Source organism: Glycine soja, chromosome 18 (assembly GCF_004193775.1).
Source record: "Glycine soja cultivar W05 chromosome 18, ASM419377v2, whole genome shotgun sequence".
Lineage (NCBI taxonomy): Eukaryota > Viridiplantae > Streptophyta > Magnoliopsida > Fabales > Fabaceae > Glycine > Glycine soja.
The window spans coordinates 25,604,640-25,623,966 of record NC_041019.1 but is presented as its reverse complement, the minus strand read 5'-3'; positions in this window follow the sequence as shown (position 1 = coordinate 25,623,966).

Sequence of the window (19,327 nt, the reverse complement as noted above, 5' to 3'; positions counted from 1 at the left end):
GAAGGAGCTTCACCACCAAGATGAGCCTTGGATAAGAAGCTTGGAGAGGATGCTTCAATGGAGGAAAAGAAAGAGGGAGAGAAAGAGAGAGGAGGGGAGCACGAAGTTGAAGGAAGAAAAAGGGAGAGAAGTTGAACTTTGAGTTGTGTCTCACAAGACTCTCATTCATCAAAGTTACAACAAGTGTTACACATGCTTCTATTTATAGACTAGGTAGCTTCCTTGAGAAGCTTTCTTGAGAAAACTTCCTTGAGAAGCTTCTTTGAGAAAACTTCCTTGAGAAGCTAGAGCTTAGCTACACACACCCCTCTCATAACTAAGCTCACCTCCTTGAGAAGCTTCCTTAAGAAGATTCCTAAAGAAGCTTGAGCTTAACTACACATACCTCTCTAATAGCTAAGCTCACCTCCTTGAGATGAGAAGCTAGAGCTTAGCTACACACCCCCTATAATAGCTAAGCTCACCCCCATGACAAAAAACATGAAAATACAAAAAAAAAGTCCTTACTACAAAGACTACTTAAAATGCCCCAAAATACAAGGCTAAAACCCTATACTATTAGAATGGCCAAAATACAAGGCCCAGACGAAGGAAATACCTATTCTAATATTTACAAAGATAAGCGGGCTCATACTTAGCCCATGGGCTCGAAATCTACCCTAAGGCTCATGAGAACCCTAAGGCCTTTCCTTGGATCTCTAGCCCAATCTACTTGGAGTCTTCTACCCAATGCCCTTGCGGAGTAGGATTGCATCATTCCCTCCACCTTGGAAAGGATTTGACCTCAAATCCCGAGGTTCTTCATACTCTGGGCTCCTTTCCTCAACACCTGTAAAAAGAACAAAAACATATGTATTAGTGGTGTTTGGTATGTTGAAGTAAGGTAAGATCTGAAAACCCATTTCCTGGGCATCTTCCCATGAAAGAACATGGTTTCTCACCAACTCAATGAATGGTGCTACAAGTATAGAAAAATATGGGACAAACCTTTTGTAAAAGTTTGTTAAGTCATGGAAGCCCCAAATCTTTCTTATACTTGGTGGAGTGGGCCACTCAGGAATGACCTTTATTCTCTTAGGGTTCATGGGAACCCCTTGATCACTATTTGAAAAATTAAGAAAAGTAACGCAATAAAACATACCTTTTTCTATATTTTCATATTGATTATTCCTACCAAAAAGTATGACAAACCTAAGGTGTCCCATATGAGTACCTAAGTTTGTATTGAAACTAAAAATAAGAACAAACCTATCTAATGGGTCCCTATGTACACAAATCATGAAGATGTTGGGTGCATGAGTGATTTTACAAAAGAGTGTTGCACCACTCAAAACATTCACCATACCATCTATTTTAGGGACTTGGTGCCTAATAATACCTATTTTGGGCACCAACAAAGCACAAGGATTTAAGCTCTTGCGAACCAAACCCTCATCCAACAACTTCTTTACTTGAGGAATAAACTCAAGCCCAAGAGGTGTGGCAATGCTAGCAAGTGCCTTTTTACAAAAGAGAAAATGTGGAGGTTGTCTAAGAGGGAAAGTTTCTTCAATGCTTGTCTTTCTTGTAAAATGAGTTTCCTTCTTAGCTAAACTCTTGGAGGAGACACTTACCTCCTTACACTTCTCTTTAACCACTAATGGTTGTCCTTCTTCTTGGGGGTAGATTTCTTCACTAGATTCTTCCCCTTTTGCTTTTTCACTTTCACTAGAGGAAGGTGAAGTAGTAGCCTCATCTTGGCTACTATAAATGTCTTGGCCCCTCATAATCATGGTTTTTGTGGTGGGGCATTGAGAAGTAATGTGTCCTCTTCCAAGACATTTAAAGCACTTTATAGAGCTAGTTTTCTCTTGCATACTAGCCTTAGGGGCTTGCTTTTCTATTGTCTTCCCCTTATCATCTTTGGGCTTAGAAGGTGTCACCCCTAAGATGCCTTGACCTTGGTCTTTCTTTGGATAAAAGTGAGAGCTATAAGATTTTGAAGTAGACTTGTTTTTAAGTTGTTGCTCTACCCTTATTTCCCAATCTAAGTTAGCCTCTACATTGTCCTTCCCATGGAAGTATGAGAGTTTAATGTTAGCCTCTTGAGGCTTTCTTTCCTTTTCTCTTCTATGGGAGTGAGGTCTAAGATGTGACCTATGCCTTCCTTCGTAATAGTCACGAAGTTCTTCACTTAGGCTTTTGCAAGAGTTATGACTACTATAGGAGGCATGTTTTTCTCTTTTCATTTCTTTCATTATTTTTCTTCTTTCTTCCTCTCTTATTTTCTTTCTTTCATCTTGACTTATTTCTTCCACTCTTTTTTTTCCTTTTTCTTTTCTCTCTTGTTTTTCTTTCCATAACTTGAGGGAACTCAACTCATCTAAGATTCTAGATAAAGGGTCTTTATGACTAGTACCCTTGCCATTAACACTAGATGAATGATGACTCATGTTGGTTCCTAAGTTGTGGTTCTTTCTTGTTGGAGGTTTGAAAACAAAAGGTAAAAGAAACTATGGTTGAAACTAGCCAAATAAACACTAAAAGAGGTGTGAAAGATAAGGTAAAAAACTAATTGGTAAAAGGAAAGCTATCTACGCGGTTTGACAATGGAAGGTAAAGGAAATAAGCTATGAAAGTAAGCAAGAAATGTAAACTAGGCGAATCCTAAGAGTGTTTGGATGACCACATTCAAGGTTCCCAACAAAACACTCACTATCCTAAGGAAAAATTGCCTAAAATTATTACACACAAATGGAAGTTTGGTAACCTATTGGAGGCTCCCAACACACTTCCAATGAAAGGCCTTTTTGTTACAAAACTTGAAAGCAATGAAGGTAAGTAAATTGCAAATTACAAAATTACAAAACGGTCCTCAATTTTGGTGGTTGTTCTCTCTTTGGTGATTCACTTAATTTGGAGTGCTTCTTAGTCCAATAGCTCTTAAGGTGGTTGGCCCCTTTCTTCTTGACTCAAATTCTTCAAGGGATGGCACCAATCCTCCTTCCAATTCCCTATATGGCAACCCACAAACAAGGAAACCAAGAGACAAGCAATAACCAAAGACAAAAAAAAATGAAATGAAAGATAAACCAATGGAGTTTTAACAAGACAATTTTTCAAGGATTATTTAACAATTAAAGCAATGAAAAGGACATAGAAGCAAGCTAGGACTCAAAGAGAAACTTAGAATGGCTCTAGAGTAGAGTAAAAAAAACTGGAAAAAAAAAGACTCAAAAAACCTCTAGCTTTGGCACTTGTCTTCACACTAATTTTCAATTGAAATTTCGGAACTAAGATTGGTATAACATAGGCACCAATTATAGAATAAATTTTGAGCCAAAATAACAAGCACACTTCCCTTTCACCTTTTTTTTCTGGATACTGATTTTCCTGCCAACTTGTGCGATTTTTCGTATTTTTTCCTTTTATTCAAATCACTTGTTTCTTTTTTTATAACTTTTTTACAGATGTCTAGAAAATTCAGTAAAAATTTTAGCTCAAAATTCGAAGTAACCAATTCTCATTAATTTTTACAAGTTTGTATGTCCAAGCTGCCAGCACCAGCGATTTGTTTCTTTAAGCATGGTATATTGATTGCCTTGGGCTTACTTTCAGCCTTCCTATGTATGTTGAACTCACTAGGATTGTTTACCACAGTTTTAGGAGTTCAATATTCACTTAGGATCAACATTTCAGCCAGCAATTCAATCACAAAAACTCAAATTCACAATAGACACAATCATAAGGAAACCTAAAAGTTCAAGAAAAGGTTAACAATCAAAGACTCTCTAAGAATTTTGCATGAACATGTTAAGGACTAATTAACATGAAAGATTTGACTCAAATCAAATAATAGGCTAAAAGAATTTCATACACTCATGAACAAATGAGTTAGACAAAGAAACAAGAAAATAAAATTCAGCACAACATAAGAAATCTTATGTGACAAGTTTCATGACTAGACATGACTTATATGACAAAACTACAATAGGTGAACAAGTCACTCTAGATTTTTGAGGTTTTCTTCTACTTTAATATTTTTGTAAGAATTTTATGGTTTAGGTTTCAGCCACAAAAAATAACAAGACAAAACTCAAAGGAACCTAAACTCAACACAATTCATGGTTCAAGAACAAGAACAAGAAATTTGAACCATAGAAAATCAAATTTAACTTCTATAGCAAGTTTAATCGGTGAAAACTATAAAGAATCATGTTAACAACATTTAGAACAAGACATGTGAGGAGATACATGGAGAAAAATGGAGAAAAATGAAGAAAAAACAATGGAAGAGAAGGTAAAGCAAAAAATTAATGGAGGTTTAAGGAGCACCTACTTGAAGCTCTTGTGCTCTGATTACCACTTGATGGAAACTTGCTTGTGGGGCTTCTATGGAGGCTGGATCTTTGAGCTTCAATGAGGTCCTTCAATGGTGATTTTTCACCATGGAGATGCAGCGGAAGGCAAAGGAGAGGAGGAGAGGGGAGGCGCCATCCATTAAGGAATAAGCCATGGAAGAAGGAGCTTCACCACCAAGATGAGCCTTGGATAAGAAGCTTGGAGAGGATGCTTCAATGGAGGAAAAGAAAGAGGGAGAGAAAGAGAGAGGAGGGGAGCACGAAATTGAAGGAAGAAAAAGGGAGAGAAGTTGAACTTTGAGTTGTGTCTCACAAGACTCTCATTCATCAAAGTTACAACAAGTGTTACACATGCTTCTATTTATAGACTAGGTAGCTTCCTTGAGAAGCTTTCTTGAGAAAACTTCCTTGAGAAGCTTCTTTGAGAAAACTTCCTTGAGAAGCTAGAGCTTAGCTACACACACCCCTCTCATAACTAAGCTCACCTCCTTGAGAAGCTTCCTTAAGAAGATTCCTAAAGAAGCTTGAGCTTAACTACACATACCTCTCTAATAGCTAAGCTCACCTCCTTGAGATGAGAAGCTAGAGCTTAGCTACACACCCCCTATAATAGCTAAGCTCACCCCCATGACAAAAAACATGAAAATACAAAAAAAAAAGTCCTTACTACAAAGACTACTTAAAATGCCCCAAAATACAAGGCTAAAACCCTATACTACTAGAATGGCCAAAATACAAGGCCCAGACGAAGGAAATACCTATTCTAATATTTACAAAGATAAGCGGGCTCATACTTAGCCCATGGGCTCAAAATCTACCCTAAGGCTCATGAGAACCCTAAGGCCTTTCCTTGGATCTCTAGCCCAATCTACTTGGAGTCTTCTACCCAATGCCCTTGCGGAGTAGGATTGCATCAAATTTGATCTGAATTCGGCTAAGCGATGGCCTGCTCGCTAAGCGCTCCGTATTCAATGGCTAAGCGCGACATGTCACTACTAAGCCCAATTCTTTGCGACCTAAACTGGGTTTCATTGAGCTAAGCGCCACTCATGCCAGCTAAGCCTAAATCCTTGCAGCCATGTCAGTGCTAAGCGATTCATCTTCCGCTAAGCGCAGGCCCCTCTGTATTCAAGATGCATCATTTTAGCTAAGCTGGCCCAGAGCCAGGCTTAGCAAGAGTTGCAGGTTTTATGACCTGCAGAATTCGCCAAGCGCCACTTCTGTGCACTAGGCCCAGTTTTGTGCTAAAAAAATTGAATTTCAAACGTGGGCTAAGCACGCAGTTCCGCTAAGCGACCCGCTTTGAGAAACCAAACATCTCTCTGGCTCACTTAGTGCTGCGGTTCGCTAAGAGAGAGGGTCGAAAATTGCTTAAGTGAGTGTAGCATCAGTTACACTCACATTTGCCTAAAATTCTTAGAGCGTATCCTGCATTTTCTCTCTCGCCCAACTCGGTGTAACCTGCATTCTTGCTTTCTTTTTGCATTTTCTACGCATCTTCAGCACACAACAATCCAAGTAAGTTCCTCATTCCTTTTCTTTCTCTTTTATTTTGTTGAACCTTAGGTTAGAAAACCATAGATTTAGCTTTTGATTGCTAGGGTTTGAATGATTTTAGATTAGTGAAAGATTACGATTTTATGAATGATTGTACTGTGTAGATCGTTTTGACTGGTTTGCATGTTTGATATGCCTTTTAGAGGCTCAAAAATGAAAGAAAACAAATTGCATTTTTTGCGTTTTTTTTTTTTAAAACGTGATAACCTCACTAAGCGAGCATGCTGCACTAAGCGAGTTCATCAAAATTCATTGAATATATGCATTTTCAGATGAACTCGCTAAGCGCGCCTACCGTGCTGAGCGAGTTCATCTTGTGAGGATGAACACTCTTCATCCTGTTGAGATACTTGAGGCTAAGGGAGGCTGATTCACTAAGCCCAGGTAACTTAATCAAATTTTTTGTTGAAAGTCGCGCACTAAGCCAAGCCTACCTGAGCTAAGCGCATTTCGTTGCGGTAGCCATTGGGCTAAGTGAGCCTGGCTCGGTAAGCTCCCCGTACTTAGTGAAATTTTTTTAATTTCATGGTGTCGCTAAGCGCAACCCTACTGAGCTTAGCGCAAATCTTTTGCGGCAATTGTTAGGCTTAGCGGGTAATTGCCAGCTAAGTCGATTATGCAAAAGCATAATTTTCTACAACATCCGCTAAGCGGCCCCACATGTCGCTAAGCGGTAGTGTGTATTTGTGAAGGCGAGCTAAGCGAACCATGTCTCACTAAGCCGCCAGTGTTTTTCTCAGTTTTATTTTTCTATTTTTCAATTTGAATAACTGTGGTCTAACTAACTTTTTGGGTTCCTTTTTGTTACAGATGGCCTCCAGGAAATGTAAGAGCATTGGGGCAAGGCCAACTGCTCAATATAATACTAGATGGTTCCATTCGCTTGATGCTTGGAACCGTTATACAGATAATGTCTTGGGGAGGAATATTTTGCTAGAAAGAAAGGTTGAGATATACCACACGGAGTTTGATGACTTCAAGACAGAGTTAGAGATGCGTAATCTTCACAAACGCCACACCAACTTGGTTGATGGGACTATTTGATGCAAGCTCCATTGGAGCTTGTAGGCCTAGGATCTTCTTCATCAATGGATCCCTTTGCTTCTTGGAAGATGAATGGCAGCGGAATGGAGAAAGGGAGAGAAAGAGGAGACGCCACTTTAAGGAGAAGATGAGTCTAGAAGAAGCTCACCACCATAGGAGGCCATGGATAAGAGCTTGGAGGAAGAAGGAGATGAATGAAGGGAGAGGGAGAGAAGAGCACGAAATTTTGTGCTCTAAATGAGCTTTGAAATCTGAAGTTTAATATTCAAATGATCAAAGTTGAAAAAAATGCACACACATGACCTCTATTTATAGCCTAAGTGTCACACAAAATTGGAGGGAAACTCAAATTTCACTTGAATTTGAAATTGAATTTGTGGAGCCAAACTTTGGAGCCAAAGTTTCACTAATTATGATTAGTGAATTTTAGTTATGGTTCAGCCCACTAATCCAAGATCAATTCCAAGATTCTCCACTAAGTGTGCTTAGGTGTCATGAGGCATGAAAAGCATGAAGGACATGCACAAAGTGTGACTATATGATGTGGCAATGGGGTGTAGTAAGCAAATGCTCACCTCCCCCTCTAAAATTTAATTGGATTGGGCTTCTACCAATTCAATTAAATTTATTTCCAACCACACACATCAAATATCCACTTAGTGCATGTGAAATTACAAAACTACCCCTAATACAAAAACTAGTCTAGGTGCCCTAAAATACAAGGGCTGAAAAATCCTATATTTCTAGGGTACCCTACCTACATTATGGAGCCCTAAATACAAGGCCCAAAAATAATGAAACCTTAATCTAATATTTACAAAGATAAGTGGGCTCGTACTTAGCCCATGGGCCCAAAATCTACCCTAAGGCTCATAAGAACCCTAGGGCCTTTTCTTGCATCTCTGGCCCAATCTACTTGGAGTTTTCTATCCAATGCCCTTGCGGGGTAGGATTGCATCACTATTGATCTTGCTTTGGTGAAGGAATTTTATGCTAATATCTATAGCTCTGAGGGTTCTTCACCAAAGCAAGCCAGAGTTAGAGGCCACCTGGTGAAGATAGACACAAACAGCCTCAACACATTTTTAGAGACTCATGTAGTCCTAGAGGAGGAGGAGACATTACCCACCTACTCTAGGTACTGCAGGTTGCCCATAGACTATAGAGAGATTGAGGCTGCTCTTTGCATACCAGGGAGGGGGTTCATCCAGAATGTTGAGGGCCATCCTAGGAGGATTCTCAGGAAAGATTTGACTGCATTAGCCCAGGTGTGGAGTGTTCTCTCATACTCCAACCAGGCCCCCACATCTCACACCTCTGACCTGATAGTGGACAAAGCTAGGCTGATCTTTGGCTTAGTCTCTCGCATGGACATGAACATAGGAGCGCTCATTTCTGGCTAGATGACTTCTATAGCCCAATCTAACTCTTCTAGACTTGGGTTTCCTGCTCTGACCATCGCCCTATGTCGAGCCAGAGGGGTTGTCACTGATAGCCTCACTTTTGAGCGCCTGAGCCCAGTCATTAATTTGGCCTACATCATGAAGAACTGTTGGAATCCTGATAATCTAACAGTTTCTATCCAAGGGGCTAGGAGGGCGAGGGCGAGGCCAGCTGATCTTCCTTCCACATCTGCAGCTCCTACTCCAGCATCCACTTCAGCAACTCCTTCAGTCCCAGCTTAGATTGATTCTCAGCGCTTTGAAGCCATGCTTCAGAGTATTCATCAGGGACAGATCATTTTACTTCAAAGTTTATAGGTGGTGGCGCCTCCAAGATCCATTCCTTCCATTGAGCAGTTTCTGGAGAGGGTAGCCTGGCTTGGGGCCCAACCTTCTCTTCATATGGAAGATGAAGGTCCCACAGCCCAGGAACCCTGACAGGTACAGGATGCTTCCTCTGGGACCACCATTCTAGAGCCATTTACTTTTCAACAGGATGCAGGTGAAGAGCAGGTTAGACCAGAGATTGCCACCACTCCTGAGAGATCTCTTGAAGGCACTTCAGAGCCCCCTGCTCCAGTGGTAGACCTCTCCTCACCACAGCCTGCAGCTGACCCCTCTACTCTTGTAGTTGATACGCCAGAGGACCAGACCACACCAGTCCTGACTCTGAACACTTCTCCTCCAGCTACTCCAGTACTTCATCTGACAGATGAGGAGGATGTTCAGACTCAGGATACTCAAGATCTATCTCAAGACTTTTAAATTCTTGATGATTTTTCTTTTTGGATAATGATTATAACTATACTAGTTTTAGTACATTGTTTTGAGTAATTTTGGTTTCCGTTTATAATTATATACTTATACTTTCTGTGATTAGCTAGTATGCTTGTTTTGAAGCATATGGAACAGTTTAACTTGACTTTGATGATATTGCAGTGAAACACTTTTATCTTTTTGTGAAAATTGGTGTTATGAATTGATTTTGGATTGAATGCATGATTGTGATGGATTTCGTGTTTCTTTTCATGAGTTTGAGCAAGTATGTATGTTAGACCAAGAAAGAACAAGAATGTGAACTTGCTATTAGAATTGTTAGTCAGTAGACAGGTTGATTGAGAAAGAAAAGCTTGAACCATAATCGGTGAGAGAGTGATCTTAAATTGTGAGTGAACGACTAGCTTGGAGTAATAGTCTTTGCATCAATCTCTGAATTTTAGAATGAAATGTATGAATGAGGAAATGATGAAGGCCATGATTGTGTATATACAAGCCAATTGACCAAAAAGCTTACCTTGAATTATAATTGTATCCTTTGCACCCTTTGTAAGCTAAATTACATTTTCAAAATTGAACCCTGAACTTGAATGAATATCTCCAGATACCTTGTTTAGATTCTTGGAGAGTAGATAGTTCAAGGCAAATTACCCCAAATTTGGAGGAGTTGATTGGGATCTAAAGTAAAAGGTAAAGCATCAGCACACACAACAAATAAGTTGTGTGTTAAAAAAAAGAGCAATCAAAGAAAATGTGTGTTGTTGTAATAAGGTCAAAGACAAATTAAAGTAAAAGGCTAGTGAGTAAGCTAGTTGTATGAAAAGATTACTTGGATAAGTCTAGGATTTGTGCTCTCTTAGAATCTAAGCCTTTGAATCCTAGAAAAACCAATTATTTTTGTAGCCAAGCCTCACTACAAGCCTATAAAAGTCCTTCTGATTCTATTTATGCATTTCTGACTTTATGGCTTGAGATGAAGTTCAAAGATTGGACCACTTACTAGTTGTCATTGATGAATAGCTTAAACACTTGTGCTTGAGTGAAACAGAAGCGGTGAGACTGTGGTTTAAGTTGTTTTCCTTGATATCTGTCTTATGCCTAACTTCATCTAATTGTACAGGTTACATTTTATTCTTCTCTTTGAATAACTGCATGCTTTGTGATACACAAGTGATGAGAGCATTTTGCTTCATTCTTTTATCATGCAATCAATAATTTTTGTTGCATACACCTTTGTACATAGTCACTGCATGTTATTGTCACTTGGGGACCAGTGAGTTGTTCTTTATTTGCTTGAGGACAAGTAAAACTGTAAATTTGGGGGAGTTGTTAGTCGATGAATACGACTAACTTTTGTGTATAAAATCTGTGTAAATTGTATCAAACTCCTCCAATTTATGGTTATTTTGTAGTGTTGTAATTACTTTTTGTTAAAGATAGGTAATAAATACTTAGTACTCCCATTTTGTGTATTTAATAATCATTTCCTCTCAATTTCAGGTTAATTAGGCAAATTTGTGAAGTGCTGATTTTCATCCGCTCGCTAAGCCAATTTGCTGGCTGAGCGAGCCATTCGCTGAGCGCACCACCCCTTTGGCTGAGCGCGAGGAAGAATCTGGAAGAAGGATGAGCTGTGCGTGTTCGCTGAGTGAAGGACCATCCCGCTTAGCACACCGCTTGAGTCCATCCGTTGAGCGAGAAGACGCGTGCTAAGTTGGAATTCACTAATGCGCGCTAAGTGATCCATAGTTGCACTAAGCATGCAAGCACCAACAAGGCCACCTATTTAAGCCTGAAATCCAGAATGAAGAGGGAGTTTGGGCAATTCTCGAAGCTTTTGCATGTTTAGAGATTTCTAGATCGAGAAAGGTCCAAGTTCCAGAGAGTTTTGAGAGCTTTTGCTGAGAGCATGAGATGAGTCTATGAGTGATTGTGAGGTTCTAGAGGTGGAGGAGACATCTCCACTACTTGTATTTCTTCAATCCTTCATTTTTCTCTTCTCTTTGTTGTAAAGGAAGCTTCCCAGATATGGAGAGCTAAATCCTCTGTTGGTTCTTCCATGTAGGTACTTGATGTAAATACTTGTATATCTATTTAATGATGTTTTATGTGTTCTCTGTGCTATCAGTACGTCATTTCAGTGTGCTTTTGCCTTGATCACGTAGATGCATGCTTTGTTAGAATCATTCAACAGTGGAAACTGGTCTGATTCTTAGAATTTGATAGGACAGGTCTAGTTTATCATATTATCACGAGGGATCGGGGTACGGTAACCTAGTTGTTTGTATGTTTGTCTTAATGCGATTCTGGTCGAGTTTATTCCAACAAGAGAAATCTAAGGACGATGCTTGATCAGGACTAGGCTAGACTATCATAAGGAATCAGGGTTTAGCATTTCAGGAGACACCATAGAACACATGAGCATTCTTTAGTAGAGAATATCCTTTTAACATCAGGCACCTAATAGGAAGACCAATGTGTTGTCTACTCGTCTTTACACATCATTACTCACGTGATTTTCCTTTTAATAGTTAGTTTACATACCTGTGCATAGTTGACATATCTCTTTTCATACTAGACACTTATTCACTGAATATAGCTTTACCAGGTAACACAAGTTCCCCGAGAGTTCGATACTCGGTTCTTACCATTTTATACTACTTGCCGGGTTCGAACAGTCATCCCATTGGATAGATTGGTTCTTACGCAATAGCATGAAGAGAGGCTCACAAGTGGCGGTCAACTGTGATATGAACCTTGCTATGTAATTTAAACGTCCTAGGAAACCTCAGACCTGCTTCTCGATGCATGGCTTGGGCATTTCGAGGATGACTTTCACCTTGTCCGGGTCTACCTCTATCCCTTTCTAGCTCACGATAAAACTGAGTAACTTTCCTGACTTGACCCCAAAAGTGCACTTTGCGGGATTCAACCTTAATCGATACTTACGCACCCTCTTGAACAACTTTTGTAAGTTGAAAAGGTGTCCCTCCTCGGTCTTTGACTTGGCAATCATGTCATCCACGTAGACTTCGATTTCTTTATGCATCATGTTGTGGAATAACGCCACCATAGCCCGCTGGTAAGTTGCCCCAGTGTTCTTGAGCCCCAAGGACATCACCTTGTAGCAGAAAGTTCCCCATAAGGTGACAAAGGTTTCTTTTCCATATCCTCCGGTGCCATTTTTATCTGATTATAGCCCGAGAACCCATCCATGAAAGAAAATAGGGCAAAATTGGTCGTGTTATCTACAAGGATATCAATGTGCTGCAAGGGAAAGTTATCCTTTGGACTAGCTCGGTTTAGATCCCGATAGTCCATGCACATTTGCACCTTCCCGTCCTTCTTAGGGACTAGCACGATGTTGGTGACCTATTCTAGGTATCGAGCCACAGCCAAGAAGCCAACGTCAAATTTCATTTTCACCTCTTCTTTTATCTTCAAAGACATCTCGGGCTTCATCCTCCTCAACTTTTGCTTTATCGGGGAACACTTGGGATTCAAAGGTAATCTATGTTGTACGATGTCGGGACTCAAGTCAGACATATCTTGGTATGACCAAGCGAAGATGTCTTGGTAGTTTCGTAGCAGAGCCACCAATTCATCTCGGATATTTGTGGACATGCTCGTGCCAACCTTGACCTCTTTTCTTTCTTCGCCAACACCTAAGTTTACAATCTCCATTTCTTCTTGGTGCGGCTTCACTTCCCTGTCTTCCTGTTCGACCATTCTTTTTAGCTTTGGGGGAAGCCCCCAATCTTCATCTTCCCCTTCCTCAGCTTGACTTATCAGTTGCTCAAAATCAATGTTTGGGTCCTCGGTATTATTACCTTCATAGGACTCATTGTCGGATCTGTATCATTTAACCGCAATAAAAATAAATATGCAGAAGAATGAAAACAGACGAAAGTGTAAGAACAAATGATGAAGGATTGTATATTTATAATTTCGTGGTAACAAAAGACATGCCCAAACAGGGAGAAAACCCTAAAGCCTAGGCCCGACAATAGGGTTAAGACTAACAAATTACATTGAGTTCGCCATGAAAATTCTGGGTTGTTTGACGATTCGCCAGTTCCCCAATTTGAATTCTGGAGGACACGACCGCACCCAATTTGGTTTCTCTTGAAGGGTTTCTTCGTGTATCATGGCGACCCGTCCTTCACACATCCAACCTGCGCTAAACATGAATGCATGACAATGATAAGTTGTTGAAGTATTGGACCCATGCAGAAATTTCAACAAAGACATAGGGTTGAATCAAATCTCATTTTTATTAAGAGACAATATTATTTATCTTGTCAAAGTCAAAGCATAAATACAAACGCCTCATCGATTCCTAATTATGTGAGACATCAACTCGATCATATGCTGACAATAATAAAAAAGCCCATGAACTTCCTCAGGAGCTGAGTACACGTCCACCATTGCCTTGGCTTTGGCTAACAACCTTGGAAGCTCTTGACTCCCATTCAGAGTGAAAGCGAACCTATCCATCCACATCATAGCTTCTCCGTGTAATGAATCTATCACTCTCTCTCTCTTGCTTCCCTTTCCGCTTGCAGAGCCGATACTTTTGCATGCTCGTCCTCTAGTCTTTGCTCATGGCTAGCAGCAAGATTTAGCTTTTCTTTATACTGGTCAATGATTGTCCACATGTTCTCTTCCGTCCTACTCAACTGTTCGGTCAAGCCCCTCTTTGACCTTTGACAAGCCTTCAACTTGTCCTCTAATATCATACTTTCCAACCTTAACTTGTCCCTTTCGGCCCTTCGAAGCTTGAGTTCGCTGTTGCTGCCCCATAAAGCCCCTCGGAACTTGTTTTGGCCCCATTCTTCTTTTTGGGCCCTCTTTCTAGACCCTGATGGTTGTCATCTTGAACTTTTCTTTGACCACTCACGTTCTTTCAAATTTCTCTCTCAATGCTTGCACTTCTTCGCTCTCCTCAAGGACTTCAGCCTCTTCCTTACTTGAAATCTTTAGCTTTGGGAGCCAAGTTATCCCTTGCGTCCGAGCTTTCAACCATTTATGATATCCACCAATAACATCGTTGTTGCTTCCTCTAAGCTCCTTATCCTTTATTTGCAATGTGTTCCATGCTTTTCATACTCTTTGAAGCATTTTTGCATTGGGGTCACTGAAGCCTCGTGCGATGAAAGGCGTGATACTCTTTTCTGATGGCGCCCCTCTCATAGGGTAGCCTAGTTGTCTTATGGCAAGTATGGGATTATAATTAATACACCCCCTCGTTCCCATCAAGGGGACGTTTGGGAACCCTTCACATGAGGGCAAAACTCTGGCCCCTCCTTCCTTCCATCAGGGGAACCAATTAACAGACGCCTCTACCATACCTGCCAAGAGTTCTTCCTAATTTGCTTTCCCTTTCTCAGCACACATGCGGTGACCTTGTAGGGGACAAATGGGTCTACTTTCATGACGAAAAATGTGAGAGGCCAGCCATACATAAAGAGCGGGTGTACAACAGACAATTCTCGCGCTGCTCTTCTCGCATCTTCGGTCGAATGTGTCATAGGCATCAGCCAAAACAACAACGACCAGACTTTCCTTGCTATGGTGATAAGCAAGAAAAGCATTGATTGCCGCTAGATCCACTAGCCCATCCATATTTGAAAAGAGGACGACCCCGAACACCAATAGTGCTAAAACATCAATGAAAGTAGTCCACTCTCCTTGACCAGCCAAAGCTTTTGCTTTCTCTTCCAAGTGCTTCCTTGGTATCCCAACCACCCCATTTCTATTTTGTTTCACTTGGTCCAATTCTTGCACCGAGATCTTGACCACCTTTGCTACTCTTGCCATGGAGGGGTATAACCCAGAAAACAGATATGGCTTCCTTCCTCCTAGCGGGCATCCCAAGATCCCTTCAAACTCTTCTACGGTTGGTGCCAACTGAAAATCCCCAAACGTGAAGCATCTTAGCGACTGGTCATAATACTGAGTGAGGGATGCGATGGCTTCTACGGAAACTTCTATCATAGCCAAGTCCCAGATTTTCCCATATGCCTTATGGAAGGCTTGACGTTGAAGTTGATCCATCCACTGCCCTAGCTCTTGCAAGTTGGCTACTTCTAGACTCTTAATTTTGACATGATAGAACCTTTTCTTAAAAGAGGGTGCTTGGTTCAATCCCATGTTTGCTAGAATGAAAAACTCTGCTGATCAATACTTCGACACCCTATCATGGAGGAAATATGATGAATGCATGAGGGAATGTTTATGCTATGCATGACAAAAATGCATTTTACCTACAGACACAAGAGCCCAGAAGACCATCTCTTCTTACTCACAATGCATTGGGCATCATGGTTCATTTACAGTCATTACCATGGTCCCCCATGCATGCATTTAAGAAGGTGACGCGGACCTTCCGACTTTCCATGACAAAATGACGAGACGAAATGCAATGCATGAGTGACAACACAGTATGAGTATACATGCATGAAAGCACGTGGTTGATAGCACAAAGAGAAACATACTAGATGAACGAACATGGTAATGCACTCAATTAACGCCGAAATTACATAACGATATGGCAATCACAGGGAAGACGCACACAATCATGACATCATGAAGATATGCATGGAAATATCAAGGAAACAAAACATAGTGTGTTTGCTCTGTGCCCCTATTTCAGGAACCTAATGGGAGGGACTACATTTGCTACTTAGTGATAACTCCCAAGGTGGTCGCACATATCTTTCAAAGGTTTCTAGAGATATCATCCTCTTTGATATCAAACATTGTGGCAGTAGGGACTACCAGCAACAACGTATCATCAAAGAGAAAAACTCTAGATGAGGTTTCATTGTCATCAAGCGAGTCGGAGACTCAGCATGACCACAGATCAACCTTCACTTTCTATGTTCCCATGGACCCGGGTATAGGGCCCTAATAACTCACCGTGTGTGCAAAGGTGCACGTGCCATGCGTGTATGAACAAATATTTATACACATGCATGTGATAAGGAAAAAGCCACACCAAATACAAAAGCATCGAAAAAGTTATATGAATACAAGAACATAAAAGAAAGAAAGGGAAGCAAAGCAAAGAGAAAGTCATGATAAATATTGCACACAGATTAAATGGCTTAACTCTCTAAAAAAATTCCACAGTGGAGTCACCAACTGTTGCAACCTACCCTTCAGCGGGAGGGCAATGCGAAACTCAAGGTGCGTCTTCCACGAAAGGAAAATGCGCGGGAGTTGTCACCAACGTTTATTCGAGGAAAACGTTAGAAAAAACCAAAAAGGGGTCTACAGATTTTGAAAATAAGGGTTTGGGAGTTGTTTATGTGCGGGGAAAGTATTAGCACCCCACGCGTTTATCACAAGGGACGGAAGACTTTAATTGAGTGTGCAAAATCACGACTTTAATATTTATTTATTTTTCCCTTTTTATGTATTTTATCTTTTGGGGTCGACAAGAGTGTGGCCCTTGCTCCTATGTATCCTCAAGTGCGATGAGGAACTCATACCTACGTAGTTCTTTAAAAGTAAGAAAGTTACGCATAGTGTTGATTTTAAACTTTTGAAAAGTTCATTTTTAGCCAATAAAAGTAAAAGAGACCGTTAAGACGTTGGACCTTGAGCCGATTCAAGTAATTTTTGTGGGTAAAAGCTTGGTTATGTGTTGATTTTAACTTTGGTTTCACTTATTTACTTTCAATCTCATCAAAAGACAACTTGCAAAGTAAATGACCGGTTGAAATTTTATTTTACATTGACAAACCGAGATTACGGCACAAACGATCGGTCGAAATTTTATTTTACAATGATAAAGTGAGATTATGGCACAAACGATCGGTCAAAACTCGCTTTACACAAAGAAATGAGACCACTAATGGTAGAAGAATAAAGATGATGATGTACAAATCAACAAAAGGGACCCCTAAAGGTGCACAGAGCAAATTCAAAACTTTAAAATAAAAACTAATTGGTCGATGAATGAAGAACGATGTAGGAATCAGTCACAGATGCGATTCGAAAGAAGCTTGGCCTTGTTTTTCTTTTCTTCTTTCTCCTTCTTCTCCTTAATTTCACTAAATCAGCCAAGGTTGCTTCAGGTTGAAGCAACAGCTCGCCTGGGTGAGCTAGGGGTCTAAAAAAGCCTTAAAATGACCATTTTGCCCCCCTTTTAGGTATTTTCCATAATCTTTTCCGAAACGTCGAAAAACCTTTCGGATTGTGCGGCAATTGGTGTCAAGCAGCTCAATTCGATTATCAAGGATCAAAATGTTAGCAAACGATCGTCCCCAGACGAAATTAGGGCCTGACAACTTCAAACCGAACTTATTGCTAGAAGTGGCAAAATATGAAAGAGGCCATAAAGAAACACTTCAAAACCATTCTCCAATAATTCAACAGGAAAAACAGTAAACTCAACCTCTATCGAGAGGCAATAAAATATCAAACTGTCCACATAGAAACACTTCAAACAGATATTTTCAAATAGGTTTCAAATAAAATAATCGTTGAACATCAATTAGGATTTATAAAAAGGAAAAACAATCAACTCAACCTCATCGAAACCATGTGATTCCTCAACTTCGAGGGAAAACATTTTAAATAACAGTATCTAAGCTGAAGTGACGAAATAAAGTGACGAAATAAAGACCGATGGATTTTACAAATGATAAGGCTATAAAGGCAAAATGAATCAAACAATTTCAAAGGCATCAAATCATTGTTCACCCAACCCTTAATTGCATAGACTAAAACACAAACCTAGAACCAAATCAACATCTACAACTAACCCCAATCAAATAACTTCAAACTCCAAACCTCAAACAAACTCCTAACACAAAATAAGAAGCGTAAATGGTGCATAAACTATTTACCCAGACTGAATCAAACATTCATACATTGTTAATAGAAAAGAATCCACAAAGTCAATTTTAAAAAAGACACCTCGCTTACCAAAAGAACCTCCAGGGCCAAGCTTACGACAACCCCAATGATAGACTCCAAAAGATTTAAAAAGAAACCCTCACTTATCAAATGAACCTTAGAAGTGGTAGATTGAAGAATTGAAGTAGTAGATTGAAATGAAGAAGTAGAGAAGAGATGAAGAGAGAAGAAAAATGTCGATGAAGAAGCTCTAGTCAATGAAGAATGAAGAAATAGAAAAGAGAGTAAGAGATGAACTGAAGAAGTTCGGGTCGATGAAGTTAGAGTCTCACTGTGTGAAGTATACTTCAAATTTCAAAATTTTCATTTTACCAACTATGAGACTGGTGTGAAACAAAGGAATGAGGGAAAAAGTGTAATTTCCAAGGCCTAAACATTTCCTAAATTATATTAGAAGAAGATCAACCGCACGATTAGAAAATATGGGAGTACGTGCATATGGATTTTTTTTCTTCTTCTTTTTACCAAATTTAACCTCTCAAATTAATTGTGCAACTATTCGAGATATTTTGAATGTTTTCTTTAATACATGTTTAAAAATGTTTTCTAGCTAGGATTATTAATTGCTATAATCAAATGATAAAACTATAAATATAACATTGCTAATTTCATTTAATTTGTCATTACTGAATAAGTGCCCATTTGTTTTATTTTTTTGTAAAATTAATTTTGATAAATTAATATTAAACTGTAGATTAATGTGATTAAAATATGTATCAAATTAATGTTAACTATAAACTTTACATTAAAACTTGTGTATATAATATAGAATGAGAAATTGATTAATCTCAATGTAAATTAAATGGGATCTAAAACTGAAAAAGCATTTCCTAAAAAAATAAAAAGCAACAAATAATTTTTTATAGAACAAAAATTATCAAATAAATGTACAAGAAGTATTCCAATCCAATTACATATAAGCCTCCTCAAATGTCCCATCAATAGAACATGATATTTTGGTTTTTGCCGTGTGGAATTTAACAAGAAATAAGAGTTAACCGCTATTAAAGTATTTATATGTTAGGCATAATAAAATTCTCAAGTTTTACTTTTATTCAGTCAAGTCGTAATCATCTTTTAAATTCCAGCAACTCATCTCGTCTGTTTTAAATCCTCATGTTATGCATGTATTTCTCTTCTAATATTGGGTGCTATTGATCTGTCGTCAGTTACTGACTTTTTTATTGGTGAAGTTTCAATTACTGACTTCAACTCCTAATGTTAGGTATTGTAAATTTT